This window comes from Sus scrofa, chromosome X (assembly GCF_000003025.6).
Source record: "Sus scrofa isolate TJ Tabasco breed Duroc chromosome X, Sscrofa11.1, whole genome shotgun sequence".
NCBI classification, from domain to species: Eukaryota; Metazoa; Chordata; class Mammalia; order Artiodactyla; family Suidae; genus Sus; species Sus scrofa.
Genome location: NC_010461.5, coordinates 36,735,547 through 36,760,596, shown reverse-complemented (window position 1 = coordinate 36,760,596; position 25,050 = coordinate 36,735,547). Strand labels below are relative to the sequence as shown.

At 44.7% G+C, this 25,050-nt stretch overlaps 1 protein-coding gene across 1 annotated transcript in view; it reads right to left on the bottom strand.

Annotated features, from left to right (window-relative positions):
- Positions 1–24,548, bottom strand: part of USP9X (ubiquitin specific peptidase 9, X-linked) — a 152,654-nt gene extending 128,106 nt beyond the window's left edge. The window contains exon 1 of the mRNA XM_021080148.1: positions 24,417–24,548. The gene's annotated coding sequence lies outside the window, so the exon portion shown is untranslated. The remainder of the gene's footprint in view (positions 1–24,416) is intronic.

Here is a 25,050-nt window from a genome sequence, read left to right as displayed (position 1 = left end):
GCGCGTGCCTCCGGGAAAGCCTGGCAGGCGAGAGACGTTTGGAAACCAGAGCTGGGGTGGGGGTAGGGAAGAAAAATGCGGTAAAGATTGTTCAGGCAGTACCGTTTCTTCCGGCTGGCCCCTCCAGGGTCGCGCAACGGCCGGGAACTGTGTTCCCCACCCCCTTCGGCTCTGGAGCACTGTGAGGGCAGAGGTGGCACGAGGACGGGCAGAAGTGGGGGAGGGGAGGCCTGAAAGGAGCTGACACTCTACGCCGGAGAAAGAGCTGGGAGGTGGGGAATGGCAAGGTCCGCGGCCAGGATAGAGTTAATCGCGCGAGCCACAGTCGCGTCGCTCAGAGTTTGACTCGGGCCGCTTGTTTTTGTTCCTTTGTGAACCGAGGCCCCGCCGGCAAGTGCCCGGATGATGACGACACCAGCCCCCCCCTTTTCCGGCATTGTTGGGGGGAGGGGTATCAGAACTCTAGAGCACACGCTAGGCGGTTACACCGCGGTGGCTGGGGGTCCGGGCTGCACAGCTGGCCCGCATCACGTGTCCTGTGAGCAGCCAGGCCCTTGGGGCGGGTACCTTGAGGGGGACTGCGGTGCGAGGTGCGGAGGGCCTGGCCACCTGCTCTTTGCCGATAGGGAGAAGGTGTGGCTATCTCCGGCAGGGGGGCGGGGAGGACGACGACGCAGTTGGAGGTGGGGGCTTTCTCCTCACCCTAAGAAGCAGGTGCCCTGAGAAACTATTCACGTGATCCTGCAGCCTCAGTACCTGAAAACACTTGGGCTCCTTCGTAGCCTGACTGTGACCCATCACCCTTTGGCCATAGGAGCCGAGTTAGAAAGTATACCGCCAGCATAGCCACTAGGCAGTACTAACTCTACCAAGATTAGCTCTTGTTGCCAAATCATCAGCACAATTTGAAGTTAGAACCCGGAAGGGCCTTACAAACCCATGATATCCATTATGTCATGGACTATTTTCTACATGTTTGTATTACAACGTGAAGCTTATCAGGCTAATCTCAAATAAATGGAGTGCAAAGAACAATACAGTCTTGTATTGTCTTGGATGCCCAATTGAAGAGAAAAGAAATGCAGTTCCTAATTTAAGCACAGATTTCCTTTTGACATAAAAATGCTTGTGAACACCAAATTGTATGTAAAATCATAGCAAAACCCTATAAGACGATATTATATTTTGGGAGTTCCCTGGCTGCTCAGTAGGTTAAGGATCCAGTGTAATCACTGCTGTGGTGCAGGTTCCATCCCTGGCTGGTGAAGTTCCACGTGCCATGATAGTGGCCAAAAAAAAAAAAAATTATATTTTGTGTAGAAGAGAGTTGGATTTAGTTATGCTATAATTATGTTAATTTGTAATAAAGGTTGTTAAAATGGAATCCAAACTAGTTTAGGATGACACCAGGGGAGCACAATGGTGCTAGTATCTTAAATTTTAAAATCATTTCCCTATATAGTAGTAGGCTATATGCAAAGTCTTTACCACAAAAATCACCTAATAAGGTGTCCAAAACACAAAATTCATAGGCCTAACAATTCACACCACATTTTACCTGTTTTTATAATTGAATGGCTTGTCTTCCCCACTAGCTTGTGAGCTCCTAAAGAGTATACCACCAGCCATGTACACTGCAGATTGGCTAAATGCATGGTTGTTTTATTTAATCTCAGAACCTGGTGCGATAGCCAGAACATACATTGCTATCATTGATTTTAGATAACAGAAAGGGTGAGTGATTTGCCCATGGTCACCAGACAGAATTGGTAAATGTTGCACATGGGTCTTTTAACCCTATCAAAAGTGCAGCTTTAAAAGGATGTCCTCTCTCACCAATTCTATTCAACATTGTACTGTGGCTCAAACCAGGGAAAGAAAAAAAACTATAAGACATCCAGGTAAGAAAGGAACAATTTAGCTACTTCTATTTGCAGATGACATGATCTTGTATCCTGGGGAATCTACTATTAAAAACGATTAGAGCTAGAAAATGGTTTAGCAAGGCTACAGGATATAAGGACGATATTTAAAAAACTACAAAACTACATCACTGAAAGAAATTTAAGACCAAAATAAATGGAATAACAGCCCATGTTCAGGGATTAGAAGAGTTAAGATAGCAATACTCCCCAAATATATCTAGAGTCAACCCAATCCCTACCAAAATCCCAGCTGGCTTTTTGGCAATAAGTACATGGAAAGGATGCTCAACATCACTAGTCATTAGGGAAATGCAAATAAAAATCATGATGAGATGCCACTTCATACCCATTAGGATGGCTATTATCAAAAAATGGAAAATAACAAGTGTTGGCAAGGATGTGGAGAAACTGAAACTCTTGTACATTGCTGGTGGGAATGTAAAATGAGACAGCCACTGTGGAAAACAGTTTGGCAGTTCCTCAAAAAGCTAAACTTAAAATCATCATATGATCTAGCAATTCCACTCCAGAGTATATACCCACGATAATCGAAAGCAGGGACTCAGATATTTGTTCACCCATATTCGTAGCGGCATTATTCGCAATAGTCAAAATACGGAAACAATCCAGATGTTCATCAACGGATCAGTGGAAAAACAAAATGTGGTGAAAACACACGATGGAATATTATGCAGACTTTAAAAGGAATGAAATTCCAATACCTGCTATAACATGAATGGACTTTGAAAATATGGTTAAGTGAAACAAGTGTAACAGGTTAACTGTAAAAGGTCACATATTGTATGATTCTACTTAAGGAGGTCCCTACAATAGACACATTCATAGAGACAACAAGTAGAATAGAGGTTTCCGGGACTGGGGGGAGGAGAAAATGAGTAGTTGTTTTAACAGGTACAGTGTTTGCGGGGTTCGTGTCGTGGCTCAGTGGTTAACAAACCTGACTAGGATCCTTGAGGACTCAGGTTCGATCCCTGGCCTTGCTCAGTGGGTTAAGGAGCCGGTGTTGCCATGTGCTGTGGTGTAGGTTGCAGACATGGCTGAGATCTAGCGTTGCTGTGGCTGTGGTGTAGGCCGGCAGCTGTAGTTCTGATTCAGCCCTTAGCCTGGGAACCTCCATATGCCATGGGTGTGGCCCTAAAAAGACAAAAGACAAAAAAAAAAAAAAAAAACAGGTATACTGTTTGGGATGACAAAGTTCTGGAAATGGAAAATGGTGATGGTTGCACAACACGATAAATGTCCTTTAAGCAAATGAATGGTACACTTAAAAGTGGTCAAAATGGTAAATTGTATGTTGTATATATTTTACCACAATTTTGTTACAGTGGAAGGAAAAATCAATTTCATATATTTCATGTATTTCCAGCAACAGTTCTAGGGGGACTTAGTCCATCAAGTCAAGTTCACCAGCAACTACCCAGTGTGCCCCATGGCTCCCAGGGTGGGTGTGACCTACAGGACTGCCCACTTTTGACACCTTCCACTCAGTTAATAAGATAGGAATTGAACAGTTCTGAGTTTAAAAAATGGGTTCAATGTCACAGTGCAGCTCTTTAAATAAAGTCCATAGAGTCCAGGCCTTCCTTCTTATTTCCTTTGTTTTGGTTTCACTTTTCTTTTTTTCTTTCTTTCTGAGTTCTATTTTTTTTTTTTTTCTTTTTCAGGGCCACACCCACGGCATATGGAGGTTCCCAGGCTAAGGGTCAAATCAGAACTACAGCTGTCAGCCTACACCATAGCCACAGCAACAGCAGATCTGAGCCCTGTCTGCAACCTACACCACAGCTCATGGCAAGGCCAGATCAAACCCTCAACCTCGTGGTTCCTAGTCGGATTCGTTAACCACTGAGCCACAGAAGGAACTCCTCTTTCTTTTTTTTCTTTCTTTCTTTCTTTTTTTTTTTTTTTTCATTTGGCTTTTTAGGGCTGCACTTGCAGCATATGGAGGTTCCCAGGCTAGGGCTCAAATCAGAGCTGCAGATGCCAGCCTACACCACAGCCACAGCAACACCACATCTGAGCCTCATCTGTGACCTACATCACAGCTCACGGAAATGCCAAATCCTTAACCCATTGAGCGAGGCCAGGGATCAAACCCTCATTCTCACATACTAGTCAGTTTCGTTACCACTGAGCCAGGACAGGAACTCCAGTTTCACTTTTCTAACACTTGTCCTTTAGCTTTAAAGCTAATTTTTTTTTTACTTCCTGGTCCCGCCTTGGTAGGGCAATGACTTATTATATTACATTTCCTCATAACATTTCCCAATGCACTCTTATTTCTCCTCCCTCCCCAGAAAAGCCTGGTAAGTATGCTCACTGTTGCCTAGGACACTTATCATAAGAATATACAGAATTTCCTCGGTAAGTTGTTATTGTTTTATACTTTCAAGGCTACACATTTCAAAGTTGTATAGACAAAGGGTTAAATACTTCATGCCTGTGGAAATGTCTTCTGGGTTAATGGTCAAGCTAATATAAAAGAGGAGGGAGCTTTGATAATACGTCCCCCAGAGGAGGCTTTGTGATTTGAATGGAATGAGGAAAGTCCACAATGACTTAGTATTTTTAACAAAAATGAGAGAACTAAGAATCTAGGGAGATGGCCCCATTTCATCTTCCTTTATGACAATGGGCAGAGGATGTAGCTAGGGAGAACAAGGTACCATATAAAAGATCACAGCTGATAGTATGCTATTGCTCAAGGATATTCACCTGAATTTTAGACACCAGTGCCTAGAACAGACATACTTAAAAATAGTCTGTCCATCCAGCTCTGGAAGAACCTCTCTGAAACGGACCTATTCCCAGCCAAGGATTGGACACAGGGTCCAGGGCATTATTTCACTTATTTTACTCTAGAGTTTGGGGATCTCTTTGGGTTTTATTTATAATTCGAAGGGTTCTACTTTAGCGAGTTTATGTAAACCACCACAGAGCAGAAGAATGTGATCCTTTTAATTTGCTTTTACTAGCACGGTCTTGCTTATTTCATCTAAGCCAAAGAAGTCCCTATATCCCCAGCTGGAGAGTAACAACACCTTCTCCGGAGAAGCCTGAATCTTCCCATCACCTGTTTGTGGCACAGGTGAATTGCTTCGACACAACTTAGGGCTGCTAATTATGCCTCACTCCTGACCTATAAGCTATAAGCATGGCTAGCTCTAATAAACCCAGAGCTTTCTAACAGGGGTACAGCTCAGCTCTGAAATCGGATCTGTCCAGAAGATACCAAATTGTCCAGGTCTTACTTAGCTAAAATATATGCCTCATGATTTAAATGTGGACCTGCAAAGTCAACCTGATTTTCTCAACCACTTTCACAATCAAAAAACTGCACTGCCCTCACCCAGCCCAACCATTTGGTAATTCAAGTCAGACATCAAGATAAATGCTCACTATGCTCTGCCTACACGATTGCAGTCTGGTCTTGCTTTCTGCCTTCAGCACACCTCCCAAATCTCTCAGACAGCCTGGAAGTTTTGTAAAAAGGCACTTTGTCAGCCGACTCTTGCTTTTGCTTCAGTTTCTTCAAAGTCTACTCTAATTTGGACATATTATTGCTTATCCCAGAAAAAAGTAAACACTGTTAAGCTCTAAGGTTCGGAGCATCCATTTTAGCCTGTATGTGGGGTGGGGAGAGTCCTCCCCCCCCACCCCCGCCAGCTGGGTATTCTACCATTCAACTCAGTTCTGACACTATCCACTCACTAGACTGCCCTCCACCTCAGATGCCAATTGCAAGTCTGGGTTTCTTGCTTCTGGGTGTCTGTGCTTCTTCTGACTGGCCAGCTACAGATTGGAGGTTCCAACGACCCCCTCCTTGGGTTAGAGGTTAAGGGCTCAGTCTGCCCTCTTCCCCCACTTCAGATGCCTATCACAAATCCAGAATGTCTCCTGTGCTTCTGACCTAACGGCTATAAATCAGAGGTTCCCACAACACCCTCCCCGGGTTTGATTAACTTGCTCCCAGAACTCAGAGAAACATTTTACTTACTAGATCACAGGTTTATTACAAAAGGATAAAGCTCAGGGTCAGCCAGATGGAAGAAATGCATAGGACAAGGAATGGGAAAGGAGCACAGAGCATCTATATCCTCTCCAAGTGTGCCATTCTCTAAAAATCTCTGCATGCTCTTCAACCTGAAAACTCTTTTTTTTTTTGCGGGGGGTGGGGGGGAAGCTTCAATATGTAGGCATGATCGATTAGCTTATTGGCCACTGGCGATCTATTCATTTCCAGTACCTCCCCCTCCCAGGAAGTCGGGGGTGGGGGGGCGTGGGGGGTGGGACTGAAAATTCCCATCTTCCAATCACACTGTTGGTTCCCCTGGCAGCCCCCACTTTTAGCTGCTTTCCAAAAGTCACCTTAGTAACATAAACGTAGTTGTGGTAGAAGGGGCCTGATGAATAACAAGACACCCGTTTTAGGTTTATGGCTCTGAAACCACCACATTTCAGGAACTGGAAACGAGAGACCCTATTAGGACAACAGATGTTCCCATTGCTCTTACTGCTCAGGGAACTCCGAGGATTTTGGGAGCTGTGAACCAGGAACCATGGACGAAGACCAAATATATGAGAGATATATTTTGCTCATCTGAATGACCAAATGTATATTTCTTATGTCACAATATTGCACGCTCATAGGCAAATAGGCTCATTTGCTAATTCATATACTATAACATCATTAATTTGGATCTTACTAAATTAGAACTCATGTTTCTATCCAGATAGAAACTGTCTAGAATTTTATGCTTGCCCTGTCATTGGAGGAAAGGGGAAAAAAGGCATTAATGACATCAACAGTATAAAGAAAGTTACAAAAGAATTTTTTACAATCTAGTCTCTCAATATGGTTGTTTTGAATATTTTAGAAAATTCTGCTAAAATACTAAACTCTTAAATCATTCTTTCTTATTAAAGTAGCTTCTCTAAGGCATTTGAAACCAGCACAGGAATGACCTGAAGGCTTGGTTCCACACAGATCTTTCTGGAATGGAGAATGGAGGGGCCAAGGGGCCAAGTTAAAGATGTGCTCCTGGGTGAATCTACTACAAGCTACTGAAGTTTGAGATCACTTCTTTTAGGACTTCTTAGACAGAATTCATCTGCTGAGAATAATATACTAATATATAATTATAGTATATTTAATATATAATATAATTAAAGTGCTATTTCCCTAAATATATTCTGCAACTCAAACTTTTCACAAAGAGGCTTACTTTCAACCAGTATTGGTGAGGGTTTTTTTTTGTTTTATCTATCTTGGTAGTTCAAACACGGTATTTATGACTGCTAGAAACAGCTATTATGTCTTGGCAGTTAGGTATTTTTTTTTTTTTTGACTCATTCTTTTAGATAAAATTCATTCTTTTTAGAATGCAAACAATGATTTATCAACTATATAGCATCGATTCTCTCCCTTCTTAATATCCTTGGGCTCATTTCAGAACTTCTTGCTTCTTTTTTTTTTTTTTTTCATTGAAGTGTAGTTAATTTACAATGTCATGTTAGTTTCAGGTGTACAACAAAGCAATTCAGATATATATATCTGAATATATATATATTCTTTTTCAGATTCTTTTCTCTTATAGGTCATTACAAAATATTGAGTATAGCTCTCAGTGCCATACAGTAGGTTATCTCTTTTATATATAGTAGTGTGTTAAGGACTTCTTGCTTATTTTGGGAGTTGACCTAGGTAGTACAGAGGACATCACAGCTCTTGGGACTGCAAACTCAAATGACTGTTTGCAGAAGGTGCTACTGTTTTGTGGCTGCATTGCTCACTCAGTTTGCTCAAGGACTGGAGAGAAAAACTACACTGGCTCCAAATCAGCCAGTTTTTTTGTTTTTTGGGGTTTTTTTCTGCTTGGTCAAGTCCTTCAACAAATTTGGGATTGCATATCACAATAGTAATTTGTAATAGCTTTCAAATGTATGCTAGAAATACTGTAATAGTGTAATAATTGGTACAACCAAAGAAGCTTTCTTTAAAAGGGCTTTTCACTTAGTTTACCTAATCTGGCCACCAGAAGCTTAAACCAAACAAAACCTGCATGTGGGTCACAAACAAAAAACAATATTTTAAATGCAATGTGATGACATTACAAAATGTCTGGCAAACAGGGGAGAAATTTTCTTTACTTCCATCACCGATACCAATGACTACCCAATTACTTTTATGTATTTCCTCCTGGATTTTTTGTATGAATAGTCTTTTTAAAAAATTACAGAAATAATATAACCAAATTAAAGACATTTGGAAAAATAAGAAACAAAAATGCTAAAATGTGATCACTGTAATTTTGGTATATTTTCCACTAAACTTTTAAAACTGTATTTATTTTGTTTATTTATTTATTTATTATTTGGTTGTGCCCACAGCATACAGAAGTTCCTGGGCCAGGGACTGAACGTATGCCGAAGCAGCAACCTGAGCCACAACAGTTTCAACATCAAATCTTTAACCCACTGAGCCACCAGGGAATTCCTTTTTTATTTATTTTTAATAGTAGTTGTGTATATATATCCTTTTTTAAAATAAACTTTTTTTTTTTTTGCTTTTTAGGGCCTCACCTGCGGCATATGGAGATTCCCCAGGCTGGGGGTTGAGTTCGAGCCCTACCTGCCAGCCTACACCACAGCCACAGCAATGCCAGATCCGAGCAGCATCTGAGACTTATGCACCGCAGCTCACAGCAGTGCCAAATCCTTAACCCGCTGAACTAGGCCAGGGATCGAACTGGCAACCTCATGGTTCCTAGTCAGATTCATTTCTGCTGTGCCATGACAGGAACTCCAAAATAAACATTTTTTCACTTCAATGAACATGCAGCAAAGTTTAGCATGCTATTTATTTTTCTGCGACATGCATTTTTCATTTAAACTAGATCTTTCCATATTAAGATATCTAGAGCTGACTTTTTTATTGCATAGTATCACATTAGGTAGATGCAGCATAATTTGGGCAGCCATTTACTGATGCACATTTGGCATATTTTTAATCTTTTGCTATTATAAGAAAATGCTGACTTCCAGTTTCCCCCTGTCCAACACGTAAGGAGCGTGAAAGTCATCACTCCCATCCTCACAAGAAAAAAATTGAGCAGGTCCATTAGAAAATTGAGATCACAGGACTAATGGCTGCCCCCCATATTGGAGAAACAGGAAAATACAAAGAATCACACTTTACCAGAGCAGAAGCCTTCTTAGAACAGATGCCTGAAACTGGAGCCAGTTCCAGAGTAGGAAAACTTGAGCTATAATTGATAAGTCTCACTGGAGATTCAGTGTGGAAAAGCTAGAGTTAAAAACTCCAGGTCGGAGGTGGGGTGTCCCATCTTAGGAGGGCCCCATGATTTTCCAAATTTAACCACTAGGAGCTCCACCATGTTTTGTGTAGACTGGAGAAAAATCCCCTCCTGCCTCTCAGTAGGGGAAGGAAAAGTAACCTTTATGAAATATGCCCAGAGTATTCTGTTCTCCTTAACAAAGCCTGTCCTTAAGAGAAACATTTCTAACAGTACCTAACTAACTTGGGTGTTTCTGGAGCCTAAATAATGTGGGCTGGGACACTGATCCCTCTAGCCTTTTACAAGGGGGAAGATAAATAGTCCAGTCCCTTCTAGCCTGCTTGTTTCACCTAAAGTGAGGGAGGGGAAAGGATCAGAAGCGCTCATGAAGGTCACAGTTCAATAGCTCAGACTCACTAAAAGACTGAGACCTAATCATAGACTACAGAATGCGTCCCTTCCCCCAACACATTACCACCACACCACGAAAGGGTCATGGACCACAGTTCCTTTTCCCCAGGACATCATGCCGACTTTCAACCAAAAATTACAAGGCATAACCAAAAGATAAAAACATAGTTTCAAGAGACAGAGCAAACATCAGAACCAAACTCAGACATGGAAGAGATGTTCCTGGAATTGTCAAACCAGGAATTTTAAAAACCTATGATTAATATGCTCAAAGCTCTAGTGGGAAAAATGGACAACATGTAAGAACAGACAAGGAATGTAAGCAAAGAGTTGGAAACTCTTAAGAGTCAAAAGGAAATGCTAAGAAGAAAAAAAAAAAAAAAACTGTAAGATTTCCCATTGTGGCTCAGTGGTTAACAAACCCTACTAGTATGCATGAGGACAGGGGTTTGATGTCTGACCTTGCTCAGGGTGTTAAGGACCCAGAGTTGCCGTGAGCTGTGGTGTAGGTCACAGACACAGCTCGGATCCCACATTGCTGTGGCTGTGGTGTAAGCAGGCAGCTGTAGCTCCTATTGGATCCCTAGCCTGGGAATCTCTGTATGCCATGGTGTGGCCCTAAAAAAAACAAAAGACCAAAAACAAAACAAAACAAAACTGTAACAGAAGTGAAGAATGCCTTTGATGGGCTAATCAGTAGACTGGACATGGACAAGGAAAGAATAAGTGAGCTTGAATACATATTAATGGAAACTTCTAGAAATGAAATGCAAAGAGGAAAACAGATTGAAAAAGACAGAACATAATATCCAGAATATCCAGAACTGTGGGGCAATTACAAAAGGTATAATGCACACATAATGGGAATAGCAGAGGGAGAAGTAAGAAAAAAAGGAACAGAGGAAATATTTGAACAAGTAATTGCTGAGTATTTTCCAATAGTAATGATAGACACCAAGCCAAAGATCCAGGAAGCTCAGAGAATAGCAACCAGGATAAATACCAAAAAAACTATACTTCAGCATGGAATACTCAAATGGTAGGAAACCAAGGACAAAGAAAAAGTCTTGAAAGAAGAGACAGAGGAAAAAAACACCTTACCTATATCGAAGCAAAAAAAACGAATCACATTGAATTTCCCTTCAAAAACCAAACAAACAAGAAGAAAAAAGGCCACAGAGTTCCCTTCCCATCGTGGCACAGTGGAAACAAATCCAACTAGGAATTGGGAGGTTGTGGGTTTGATCCCTGTCCTTGCTCAGTGGGTTAAGGATCCAGCATTGCCATGAGCTGTGGGGTAGGTCCCACACACAGCTCGGATCCCACATTGCTGTGGCTGTGCTGTAGGCCAGCAGCTGTAGCTCCAATTCGACCCTAGCCTGGGAACAACTCTAAAAGGAAAACAGACAAAAGAAGAAGAAGAAGAAGAAGAAGAAGAAGAAGAAGAAGAAGAAAGGCTTGAGTGAAATATTTAAACTGTTAAAACAAACAAAAAAACAACGAAAAAACCCGCCAAGCTAGAATTCAGTATCCAGCCAACTTATCCTTCAAATGTGAAGGAAAAATACACACTTTCTCAGACAGACAAAAATTGAGAGGCTTTGTTGCCAGTGCATCTGCCTTGCAAGAAAAAATATGTTCTTCAGAAAGAAGGAAAACACCACAGATCAGAAACTTGGATCTCCATAAAGAAAGGAAGAGCATTAGAAAAGGAATAAATGAAGGTAAAATAAGATATTTTATTTTTCTTATTTTTAATTGAACTAACAGATAACACCTCAAAATAATATAACAACGTTAGCAATAATAGCAATACTCACTAAGTGTGATAGCTTATAAACAAGTGAAATGAATGACAGCAAATATTATAAGGGAAAGAGAGGGAGAAATTGGGGCTACTCTATTATAAGGTATTTGCACTACCCATGAAGTGGCATTGGACTAGTGTAAATATGTATGGCAAACTCCAGGGCAACCACTAAAAACAGACGCATAAGTGATATGCTAAGAAAGAGAAAATGGAGTGATATATAAAAACGGTCAGTTAAAACCAAAGAAGGCAGGAGTTCGCGTCATGGCTCAGTGGTTAACTAATCCGACTAGGAACCATGAGGTTGAGGGCTCGATCCCTGGCCTTGCTCCATGGGTTAAGGATCCGGTGTTGCCGTGAGCTGTGGTGTAGGTCGCAGACACAGCTCAGATCTGATGTTGCTGTGGCTGTGGCGTAGGCTGGCAGCTGTAGTTCCCATTGGACCCCTAGCCTGGAAACCTCCATATGCCACAGTTGTGGCCATAAAAAGCAAAAAAAAAAAAAAAGTAAAAAATAAAATAAAAAGAAATCTGGCGTAACTACATTAATTTCAGACAAAAAGCCTTCAATGGATATCATTGTACACATACTTTTTTTTTTTTTGTCTTTTGTCTTTTGTTGTTGTTGTTGTTGTTGCTATTTCTTGGGCCGCTCCCGTGGCATATGGAGGTTCCCAGGCCAGGGGTTGAATCAGAGCTGTAGCCACCGGCCTACGCCAGAGCCACAGCAACACGGGATCCGAGCTGTGTCTGCAACCTACACCACAGCTCACGGCAACGCCGGATCGTTAACCCACTGAGCAAGGGCAGGGACCGAACCCACAACCTCATGGTTCCTAGTCGGATTCGTTAACCACTGCGCCACGACGGGAACTCCATACTTTTTTTCTTATTTAGAAGGCAGATGGACTCTTTTTCTCTAAACTTTTTTGTTTGGGTTTGTTTTCCTCTTTTACTTAAATGTAAAATATATACAGCAACATGGGTTAAATGTACTAAAGAGTATAGTATAGCTTAATGAATTTTTTTATTTTTTATTTATTTATTTAGTTTTTGCTAAAAAGGGCCATACTCGCAGCATATGAAGGTTCCCAGGCTAGGGGAAGAATCGGACCTACAGTTGCCGGCCTACACCACAGCCACAGCAACTCGGGATTCGAGCCACGGCTATGACCTACACTGAAGCTCATGGCAACGCTGGATCCTTAACCCACTGATCCAGGCCAAGGATGGAACCCGAAACCTCATGGTTCCTAGTCTGATTTGTTTTCTCTGCACCACAACAGGAACTCCTCAACTTAACGAATTTTTTGCATATATACATTTTTCACATAGTTTTAACAATAATATTATCAAATAATATAATCATTCACTTAAGCACTGTTCTAAGCACTTTACATGTATTAATTATTTTAATTGTCATAATAAACCTCCACCTTAGGTACTATTATCATCCCATTTTAGAGATGAGGAAACCATGGCACAGATAAATTAAGCATTTGGCTAGGGTCACGTGATTAGTAAGCTCAGCGCCAGAATTCAGACCTACTCACTCAGGCTCTAATGTCTGTGCTCTTGACATTTCCACACTGTAACTACATATAAAGACAATCATTTGGAAGGGGCTTAGCATGGTCTATTGTCTAATGTGCAATATTAAATGCTCTAAGTATTGTCATCCTGCAGTTCCCTCCGTGGCTCAGCAGTTAACGAAGCCGACTAGGATCCATGAGGATGCGGGTTCAATTCCTGGCCTCACTCAGTAGGTTATGAGCGGCATAGGCCAGCAGCTGTAACTGTGATTTGACCCCTAGCCTGGGAACCTCCAGATGCCATGGGTGCAGCCTTAAAAAGCGGAAAAAAAAAAAATTGTCATCCTCATTTTTACTACTATTAACGCTGTTTCATTGAATCTGAGGCTCCATCAATTGTAAGATACATCATTATTTTAAATGCTACTAACAAAGAAAAAAACACTGTCAATCATAATAATTGAAGCCTGGATTGAGTATTGTAAGATGCATTTCAATTTCAAAGATGTGAAGTTGTGAAAAAATGAACTTTGTAGAATGAATGAAACTTGTGCAGTGTTTTTTGTACACACGGTTTTACCATTAGTGCTGTCCAATGGCTATAAATATCATCTATGTCCTGAGGCCCCCACATTTATGTTTTCAGTCCTGACCACTCCTTTGAACTGTAAACCTGCATATCCAACGTTTATTTAAAGTCTCCAGGTGGATGCTTCATAGGTATAAAAGCATGCAGTTTGGGTCACTATGGATGCTCGGATTCGATCCCTGGCCCAGCACCATGGGTTAAAGGATCCAGCATTGGCCAAGGCTGGGTTTCGATCCCTGGCCCGGGAACTTCCATATGCTGTAGGTGCAGCCATTAAAAAAAAAAAGAAGAATGAGAGTTCCCGTTGTGGCTCAGTGGTTAACAAATCCGACTAGGAACCATGAGGTTGCGGGTCTGATCCCTGGCCTCGCTCCGTGGATTAATGATCTGGCGTTGCCGTGAGCTGTGGTGTAGGTCGAAGACGCGGCTGGGATCCCACGTGGCTGTGGCTGTGGTGTAGCCTGGTGGCTACAGTTCCAATTGGACCCCTAGCCTGGGAACCTCCATATGCCGTGGCAGCGGCCCTAGAAAAGGCAAAAAGACCAAAAAAAAAAAAAAAAAAAGAAAAAAAAGAATAAAGAAAGAAAGAAAAAAATTTTCTGTTGTGTTTGAACTGGTGGGCAATGAGGAAAATGATATTGGAGGGTAGAAAGATGGAAAGTCTTGTTAAAAGGTAGCAAAATGCTCAAGATAATATCTATAATAAAAACCAATCAGGCCAAGTGCCTCCTGAGCCAATGGCTTCGGGAAAAGAGGATGTTAATAGTGTGTATTAATGCTTAAAGCAATGTTTTTGGTTTGTGTGTTTGTTTTTTGCTTTTTAGAGCCACACCTGCGGCATATGGAGGTTCCCAGGCCAGGGGTCGAATCGGAGCCACAGCTACCGGCCTACACCACAGCCACAGCAACGCTGGCTCTGACCCGCGTCTGTGACCTACACCACAGGTCACGGCAACGCCAGGTCCTTAACCCACTGAGCGAGGTCAGGGATCAAACCCACCTCCTCATGGATACTAGTCGGTTTCAAAACCCGCTGAGCCACAGGGGAAACTCCCTTAAAGCAAGATTAATTGTGTGTATTGATGGTTACTTGCTGTGTTTAACAAGTTATTATTCTAAGAAAGGGAAAAGCACAGGCTAAAATTGGCAGATTCAGGGGCAAAAATGAAAAAAAAAAAATTGGGGTTAGAACAGCTGCCTGCTTCTGAATCTCAAACAACAAGAGAGAAGCCTGAAAAAGGCTTTGTGTTAACAGTTAAGGGCCGGGCTCTATCATGACCTGCTGGTGGCCTTGCCCGTCTCCTTATAGGCCACATAAGCAAGGCTTGTCTGTAGCCTGACTGGACTTGGCAGAAGGCTCTGTGATTCTTCCTGGAACAAGGGGAGATAAGGACAGGGAGCAAGGCGGTTTCTGCCCCCTATCTTGTGGGAGACTGCCACAAGGCCGTTTCTCACCCATCTCCCTGGTTCTGGGGAGGGCAACGCTTTCCCCACTGCCCCACTGGGGTACAGCTGCCAGCTTCCTTCCCTGGCTGTCTAGAAAACTGCTCGGCTGTAGTTTAGAATTGGCTTCTCCCCAGCAGAATAGCTTAGCACGCTGGTGGTCTGTCATTTGGCGTCTCCTGTTCGGTGTTAGCCTGTGGGCTGAGGGACAGGAGGAGCGGACACTCGGCTGATCTCGCTTATGTGGTCTCTGTAACACACAATCTAAATGCATTTGGCCTCATTATCTCTTACCAGCCTAACAGCTGCAACAATGTCAGCCACGCCACCACAGCTCGGGGACTGCTGGAGCACTTGACACAAAGGCACATTCAGACTCCTCAGTTAAACAAAGAGATTCTGCCCTGAAGCAAAAATCAAATTGAGGGTGGTGGTGTCTGGCCTTCTCACCTAAGCCGATTGTTTGAGATGACAGGAAGGTTGCCACCGTTCATTTTAAAAAAGGAAAAGCATGGGAAGAAAGGCACAAATACATAAAGTGGTCTTATTTATATCTAGGAAAGAACTTTGATTTTTTTTTTTTTTTTTTTTTTTTGGTCTTTTTAGGGCTGAACCCACAGCATATGGAGGTTCCCAGGCGAGGGGTCGAATTGGAGCTGTAGCCGCCAGCCTACGCCAGAGCCACGGCAACGCCAGATCCGAGCCGTGTCTTCGACCTACACCACAGCTCACGGCAACACCGGATCCTTAACCCACTGAGCGAGGCCAGGGATCGAACCCGCATCCTTGTGGATACTAGTCAGGTTGGTTGACCGCTGAACCACCATGAGAACTCCAAGCTTGGAGATTTAAAACACCCCTTGGAAAAAAAAATAAAATAAAATAAAACACCCCTTGGGCAGAAGTGATATAAAGGAGTGACATGGGAGTTCCCGTCATGGCTCAGTGGTTAACGAATTTGACTAGGAACCATGAGGTTTCGGGTTCGATCCCTGGCCTCGCTCAGTGGGTTAAGGATCTGGCATGGCCGTGAGCTGTGGTGTAGGTCGCAGATGTGACTCGGTCTGGCGTTGCTGTGGCTCTGGCGTAGGCCGGCGGCTACAGCTCCAATTCGACCCCTAGCCTGGGAACTTCCACATGCTGCAGGTGTGGTCCTAAAAAGCAAGTAAAATAAAATAAAATATCCATGTTTAAAAAAAATTTTTTTTCCCAACTATTCACATGGCTAAGTACCCAGTGCATACCAGCCCCAGGAACACTTAAGTCTAAATGAAAGAAACTGTCTAGCTTTTCTCCTACAGATGCCACTCCCACAGGCCCAGGGTCCACTGTTGGTGGCATAAAATAAAAGCTAGGGGTAACCTAATTGCTCTGCCACCAAGTCAGGCCAGGACCTCTGAACCCCCAAAATGCACTTAATTATTTCCAGGAGTTGCCAGGGGCTGTCACAGAGGCTCAGGAACGAGTCCATTCAGTCTCTGTGCGACCCTGCTCTCAGGGGACACCAAAGACACTACTGCCACTCTGGAGGCTCCCCAAGGGTGGTTGGTGTCCTGCAGCATCATAGTAGTTCTGCCCTAGGGGCCTCATGGACCGTAGAGCACAGAAGACACCTGGTGGTTTGTGGGGTGGTTGGGGTGAACAGTTAGCTCTCTCCCCACTGGGTTATCTTCTGCTAAAGGGGCCCAGAGCAGTGCCAGATGGGGACATATACCCTAAGGCAACTACAGCGAGTCCTGTAGTAAGAAAGTCGTTGGCATCTCCTAGTACTCCTGTCTTTTGGGTGTTTTGAGACCCAACTGCCAATGCTCAGGGCTGGCAGGTTGGGGGAGGGCGGTTTCCTCAAACAAACAAGCAGTTCTCAGACACCAGCAGTGTATCCAAGAATTCAACTCAGGTCAACTCAATTCTGACACCCCCTACCCGGAGAGAGCATCAGATTCCACAGGCTGAGGGTTGCGTCCTACAAGAGTGCCCTGCCTCTACCCTGCCCCCACTTCAGATGCCAGTCACAAGCCCAGGCTGTTACCCACGCTTCTGACAAACTGGCTATAGATTGGAGATTCCAACCATGCCCTCCGTGGCAACTCAATTCGGACACCAGTGCCAAGTCCAAGTTGTGACCTGTGCTTTAAACCAACTGGCTAGGTTCCAATGACACTCTTGTTGGGTTCGATTAATCTGCGAGAGTGGCTCACAGAAGTCAGAAACATTTTGCTCACGAGATTACTGGTTTATTATAAAAGGATCTAACTCAGGAAGTCAGATGGCAGAGGCGCATAGAGCAGGTGTGGAAAAGGGCGCTGAGCTCCCATGCCTCTCCTGGGCTCACCATTCTCCCCACATCTCCATGTGCTCACCAACCTGGAATTTCTCTGGACCCCATCCTTTTGGGTGTTTACGGCGGCTTCACTACCTCGGTGTGAGTGATTAAGTCATTGGCCCCTGGTGATGGAGTCAACTTCCAGATCCCCTTCATTCCCCTCCCCTCCCCCAGCATAGAAGATGGGACAGAAAGTTCCAATCCTCTAATCAAAAGGTTGATCCTCCTGGCACTTAACCTCCATTCTTAGGTACCGTCCAAGAGCCACCTCACTAACATAACAAAAGACACCTTTCACTCACATCGCTCAGGAAGTTCCAAGGGTTTAGTACCTGCCAAAAATGTGGACCAAAAAGATTTATATTTCTTATTATAAATCATGATATCACAGTCCACCCCCCGGTCTTCAAACATGGATCCCTTGTAGCAAAATGATCATAAAAGTGAAAAGATATTGGCACATGACTAGAGTTCTATTCAGTCATTACTAAGTATCCAGTCCAGCATCATATCATATGAAAATGTCTCCCAGGGAGAACCCATCGGTTTGTGACCTTGTCAGGTTCCAAAAAGCACAAGTGGTGTCAGCAACACAGGGCTTCACCCTTTCAGGCATCTGGTATGAGACATTATCATCTCGTGCTCTAAGCCTCTTTTGAGATGGTAACCTAATCTGAATGCCTCTCATTATATAACCCATTCACTTATTCATTCCCTTACCCTCAGCTACTGTTTTCCCTTCTCTCTGCTTAATATCCACATTTTCCTACCTTTGGAAGAGACGTTAGGTCCGGCCACTGTGCTGGTCTCTGTCGCAAGCAGCAATACTAGGCTAGTTAAGCGCCTCCCCCCAGTGCAAGTCTAGTCAGATAAGGTTACACAGCAGAGAACTATTGGGCTATCTTTACCTCCAGGCAATACAGCAATATAACCCAATTTTGTTAGAGGGGGTGAAGGCACATCCTGCCCCATCAGGCCCTTAGGAATTCCGACACAAAGGTTAAAAACACAGTTACAGTTTCTTGCTCAGGAATCATCCCTATTTCCAGCCCAGGTCTTGTGACCACTGCATCAAGTAGGGAAGAAAACAACAAAAAAAGCTGAAGTGATGCAGGGAAGAAAAAAATACCAGCACCTTCCCCACCCCCTCACCCCCAGATCCACCAGAAAAACAGAGAGATCTACCCAGTGGGGACACTCCTTTGGCCACACTCATGTTTGTGCTGAGCATGAGCACACACTCGTGAAGGTGCGGAAGCCAGCCCTGCACTGTTCCAATTGCCCCTTCCTGTTCTCTATCAGGCTCTGGGGACGAGACCTCGGTGTCCGTCCTTGGACATCACGAGCTGGTAAAGGGTGCTCCTTGGTCTGAAGGAACGACAGTCAGATGTCCAGACCGGTGCGCTCTCTCCTGTGCGGGTTCTTTCTTAGCTTCCTGCACTTCTGCATCTACTGCCGGGTAAGCCGAGCCCGGGCTAGAGTCTCAGGCCTGTCAGGACTTGGGGGGGGGGGGGCAGCGCTTCCAGCATCAGCCTCACTCACCAGGCCAGTGGCGACCAAGGCCTTCCCAGCAGAATTGGCCATGCAGCCCTCTGCCTCTGTCTCTCTTGCCAACAGGACAGCTCTTGTTGGCATCTCGTGCTCAGAGGGAGCAGGAGGACTACGTCTGGATCCAGTCCGCCTCTCACTGCTGCAGCGTCCCCACGTCCCCATGTCCCCTCACTCATGGACCCAGGTGGGCACCTCCAGCAAGCACACAAGGAGATCTGCTTGTTGTTTTTTTTTTGGTTTTTTTTTTTTTGGTTTTTTTTTTGGCTTTGTAGGGCTGCACCCTAGGAAGTTCCCAGGCTAGGGGTCCAATCAGAGCTGTGGCTGCTGGCCTACACCACAGCCACACCAGATCCGAGCCATGTCTGCGACCTACACCACAGCTCGCACCAATGCCGGATCCTTTAACCCACTGAGCGAGGCCAGGGATCGAACCCACATCCTCATGCATACCAGTCGGATTCTTAACGCCTGAGCCCCACAGGCACTCCCAAGATCTGCTTGTTGATCGAAGTCACCTTCGAAACCCGGAAGCGGGGTCCTTCTGACAGGCATTGGCATGTCCTGCCTGCCTTGATGCACCCCTCAAATTCCCACAGTGATTCCTACACGGGCACCCCTTTCATAGGCCCGGTTTCCATTGCCTCTGCCTGAACATACTGGCCAGGCCATTGGCCGCTGCCCCTGAGCCAGTAAAAACCAAACAGAGGGGCTTCACCACTGTTCAACTCTTCCATCGCTGCCGAGAGGACAGCATACAATTCAGGCCCTCGAATTGCATTTTGTTTTTCCCTTGGACCAGAGCGGCCTCCCCAACAGGACGGCGTCCGTTTACTGTGGAGCTGCCCTCCCCGAACCAAGCAGCTCTTGTGGCTCAGCTGTTCACAGGGCACCGTCCCGGTGATGACGGGAGCCAGCAGCTCCTCACACAGCCCCGGAGTCAGTTCTAGAGGGAAAGAGGCTCCCTGCGCCTGAGGATGCTCTCCTTGCATCCTCCCGACAGTGAGATCCCGGATAACCCGTTTCCACATCGTTCTGGAAGTCTTCTGGGCACTGCCATCCCCGGTAGGGCATTTCGCCCACATCGTCCTAGGCATTTTAACTGTTTCCGATTTAAGATCACTTTATGTCCTTCCGTCACAGGGATGGCTTCAATTAATGATGCTCCATAACAAGGGAGTAAATAGCTCTCAAATGGGAATCCTCTAGTTCAAAGTCCCAGTTTTCTGGGGGTGGGGTTGGGGGGAGCTTCTTTTACCGCCGAGCCCGAGGCATACGGCAGTTCCAGGGCCAGGGACTGAATCCCAGCTGCAGCTGCAGCAACACCGAATCTTTTAACTCGCTGGACTGGGCCAGGGACTGAACCTGTGCCTCCACAACAACTTGAGCCTCTATAGTCGGATTCTTTTTTTTTGGGGTGTTTTATTTTTAGGCATATGGAAGTTTCCAGACTAGGAGTCAAACAGGAGCTACGGCTGCCAGCCTACGCCACAGCCACAGCAACGCAGGATCCGAGCCATGTCTGCGACCTACACCACAGCTCATGGCCATACCAGATCCTTAACCCACTGAGCGAGGCCAGGGATTGAACCCGAATCCCCAAGGATTCTAGTCGGGTTCATTACTGCTGAGCCACCATGGGAACTCCCTGCAGTCAGATTCTTAGGCCACGGCACCACAGCGGGAACTCCCTCAAAGTCCCAGTTGTTGCTGGGCTCGCCCACAAACTCTTGCCATGAGCCCCAGGCTACATTCCAGGAAGGGCTACGGCAGAGACCCTGTCCTTCCTGGCACTCCGGCCTCTACTCCACGCTGCGTGGGCTCAGGCCGTCTTACTGGGTCCCAGTTAGCAAGTCCCATTAACATTGCTGGAGGGGGAGCGTCCCAAGCGTTTGTTTTTACAGTAGGAGCCGGGACAAGCTTCCAATCGGGTAAAAGAGACCACTTCCCGTAAAGCCTGTTCCAACACCGAGTCTGCGACAAACCTCTGTCTTAATTCCACCCCCCACTGCGCTCCCAACTGTCGCCTCCGTCAGGACTTCGTCCAGTTTTGGTTTTCTGACACCAGGAAGGGGACGGGTTCCCCCCCCAGACACAATAGCCATTCCCATGAAACAGTCAGGAAAAGCTGACACGACTTCTTTACGTGATTATCTGCTTAGACATTTCAACTTGCAGCATTCTCTCGGCCATTACATATTTACTGTCTCTCGGTCTAGCCCCAAGAAAAGGCTTCCCCAGTGGGTTCATGAGATTCTTATATCAAAGAGTAAAGGAAACTTCTTCACCCCCTGACCGTTTTACTCACTCTTGTGTAAAAGGCTTTGGGTCCCCAGCGAGGGGTCTAGGGACCACTGCTCCCAAGCAATTCCTGGTCAGGTTTCTCATTGCAGTTTTTGGTGGATAGCTTTTCAAACGTCTCAGGACTCAGGGAAAATAGAATGGACTTGTTTGGGGCCCTCTGATATTGGGAGCTGATAAGGGATCCTTTGACTCACCCAATCTCAGGTAGCGCTGTATTAAACCTTTGTTCTAATCCCATCATGTCCATTTTATTCATCCCGTTTCTAAATAACCATCTAAAGATTTCCACCCTCCTGGAAGCCCTTAGACTCTCCTTTCTGATTCCTCTTTGTTTCGCCCTGTCAATATTCACTTTATTCACCTCATCTCTTAAAAATAGTTTAGTTCTCCGGTGGCGCCGTTGGGTTAAGGATCCAGCATTGTCACTGTGGCTCAGGTTCAATCCCTGGCCTGGGAAGTTGCACATACTGCGGGCACAGCCAAAAAAATAAAAAATAAAAATAGTCTAGGAGTTCCCGTCGAGGCTCAGCAGTCAACGAATCTGACTAGCATACATGAGGACGCAGGTTCGATCCCTGGCCTCGCTCGCTCAGTGGGTTAAGAATCCAGCGTTGCCGTGAGCTGTGGTGTAGGTTGTAGGCCAGCAATTACAGCTCCAATTCGACCCCTGGCCTGGGAACCTCCATATGCCATAGGGGTAGCCCCAAAAAGCCAAAAAAAAAAAAAAGAAAGAAAAAAAGAAAAGGTCTAAAAATTTCCTCCTGGTAAGGAAGCAGCGTTGAGTCTCCTCTCAGCTTCTTCTGATTCTCTTGTTAATTAACCTAATGTTTTGTATTAGCATCTGTAAGACCCTTAGCGGGGAAGCAGAAGAGCAAATTCGCTAAGGCTTTTTAAACAAGTTTAGGGTTTTGTAGCAATAAGGTTATAAGTACTCCCCCACCCTCACCCCCTTTCACCCTTTCTCTTCCCAAATCGTAAGTTTCTAGGAGACAGGATGGTTCTGGCAAACCCCAGTTCACTGACACCAACTCCTGGGTTCCAGGATCCAATTAGCGTGTGTGTGTGGTTTTTCATTTTTTGGTGGGTTTTTTTTGGGGGGGTTGCTTCCCACACAACACCAAGCAATTCTTGGACACCACACCAGTGTCCAAGAATTCAGCTAAATTCTGACACTACAGGAGACAGCATCAGATTCCACAGGTTAAAGGTTCAGTCCTCTAAGACTGCCCCTACCCCCACCCTCCAACTTCAGACGCTAGTTCCAAGCACAACGACTCCCTCCTTGGGTTCACTTAATTTGCTAGAGTGGCTCACAGAACTCAGAGAAGAACTAAGAGAAGCATTTGACTTAGTAGATTACCTGTTTATTATAAAAGGATATGACCGAGGAATAGCCGGATGGAAGAGATTCTTAGGGCCATGTGTGGGGAAAGGGCGTGGAGCTTGCGTGTCCTCTGCGGGCACGATACTCTGCCCGGATCACCACGTGTTCACCAACCCAGAAGCACTCTAGACCCTATCAGTTTGGTTTTTAAGGAGCCTTCATTATTTAGTTAAGATCGATTAAATCACTGGCCCATTGGCGATGGATTCAACCTCCGGCTCCCCTCGCCTCCCCTCCCCCAGGGTTAGAAGGTAAGACTAAAAGTTCTAATCTCTAGGTTGGTTTCCCTGGCAACCAGCCCGCATCCCCAGGTGCCGTTCAGGAGTCACCTCATTAACATAACAAAGATACCTTTGTTGCTTCTATCACTTAGGAAATTCCAAGGGTTTTAGGAACTGCCAGAAATGAGGAGGGAGACCAAATATATACTTCTTATTATAAACCACAACATTACAGCTTGTAAATTGGAACTACATTTTGGAGGACATATTTTTGACACTTAATGTCAGTTTTAAAATATTCATTCTCAGGAGTTCCCTTGTGGTGCAGCAGGTTAAGCTTTGTCTCTGTGGCAGCTCGGGTCACTGCTGCAGCTCGGATTTGATCCCTGGCCCAGGAACTTCTATGTGCTGCAAATGCAGCCAAATTAAAAAAAAAAAAAAAAAAGAAAGGCATTTTCTCTGACCGCCCCCCCCCCAAGCATTTCCAGTCTGTATCTACCCTACAGAAACACTCCTAAACAGGTACAATGACACAAAAGACATTGCCATTAATCATAGGATTTTGTTAATTGTAACACAGAGTGACAGTGAAATAAACAATGGAATATGCACCTTGGGAATATTATGAGGCCGTTAAAAAGAAATAGGTAGATCTATGTGTCATAATATGGAATGACTCCCAAGACAAATTGTTTTGTGAATAGAGCAAAGTGCAAAAAGACAGGTATACTATGAAACAAAAACAAAAAACCTACAAAATAATGCCATATGTTTTATAAGCATATATATGTAGAAAAGTACATGTAAATGATAACTACTAACGGAGGTTACCTCTGGGAAGGGAAGGGAATCAGGATGGGGGATGGTGACTGAAAGGACTTGAGCCTTATTCTTATTGACTTAAGTGTCTTTCAAAGATAATTATTGCTCGTGGAATGAGAAATTAATATTTTATAAAGGGCATTCAACTGTATAGCAAACCTTGTCACTCCCCCCGCCCTTGGTCCCTCCCCCTTATCACTTTAGTGCACACTGGCCCAACTTCCAATCGCTAGGTCCTGGAGTACTTTGCCTGAGGGTTTTCTCTTGCCACTGGAGCCTGCCCTTCTACTGGAGTCAGCTTTGCCACCCCTGTAGCTGCTGGAAAATGATGGGTAATGAACCTTCCTAGAGGCAGCCTTCAACCAACGACTGCTGGGAGTTGGGGTACCTCTCAGTTAGGGACCAGTCGGAGGCAGAAGTCCCATTAGTTATTTGGGGTATTTTTGTTTGCTTTTTTGGTTTTTTTTTTATGCAAGGAATCGATTTATTACGATAGGACGCTTGTAAGAGATGCAAGCGGGCAGGCAAGAAGGCTCTGCCCCATTAGTTATTTGAACAGACAGGATTTTGTATATAAAATGTGAAGTAGGCATAAAGTTGGTAAGGAGGTAACTCAAATGGGGAAGAAAACTGGAAGGTATCTTAGAGTAGAAAGCCAAAACCTGCAACCACCCCCAGCGCGTGAGCACAAAGGAAAGAGAAGGGAATTGTTATAACTTCAAAGCTTAGAGAAAGGGGGCTCCAGGAAGCTGGGACCCAGACCTCTGAGGAGGGTGTGCTACTCACCTCATGTGGCGGCTGGTGTTTCTGATGGGGGTCTGATGAGGCTCGTTCTGCAAAGGCTGGAAACTGCAAACTGGATTCTGCTGTGGACACGGCAAAGGTGCTGCTGGTCGGGGGTGCTTTTGTGCTGCCGGTTCAGGGTGAGGGGGGGCGCGGTGAAGCAATGCTCCGAACGGGGATGCTGACAGAAGCAGGAAGCTGACAGGAAGGAAGAAGGAAGGACAGAAAGGAGTTTCAATTCCTTCATTCCTCTCCAGCCCTGCCGGCTCCCCCATCACCCTCCTGTAGGCAGAGTCTAACAGGCAGCAGTTGGCAAAAGCAGAAATGTGGATGGTAGAATCCCATCCCCAGAATCAAAAGGTATAGAAGGGGAGTGTGAAGCTTACTAACTTCAGAGCTTAAGCACATACACAAAAATAAAGTTCTCTTATTATTACAAACTCATGGAGTTTTAAAACATTTGAGTCGAAAAAAAAAAAGGAAAAAAAGAAAGCATAAAATATTTGATGTATAAATATATATACTACTTGGCAGTCATTATGCTTTTTGATGTTCAAATTGTCCTATCTTGGGGCCAGTGAGAACCCCTTAAAAAGTCGATTTCTTAGTCCTTACATTTGACTCTTACTCCAACTTG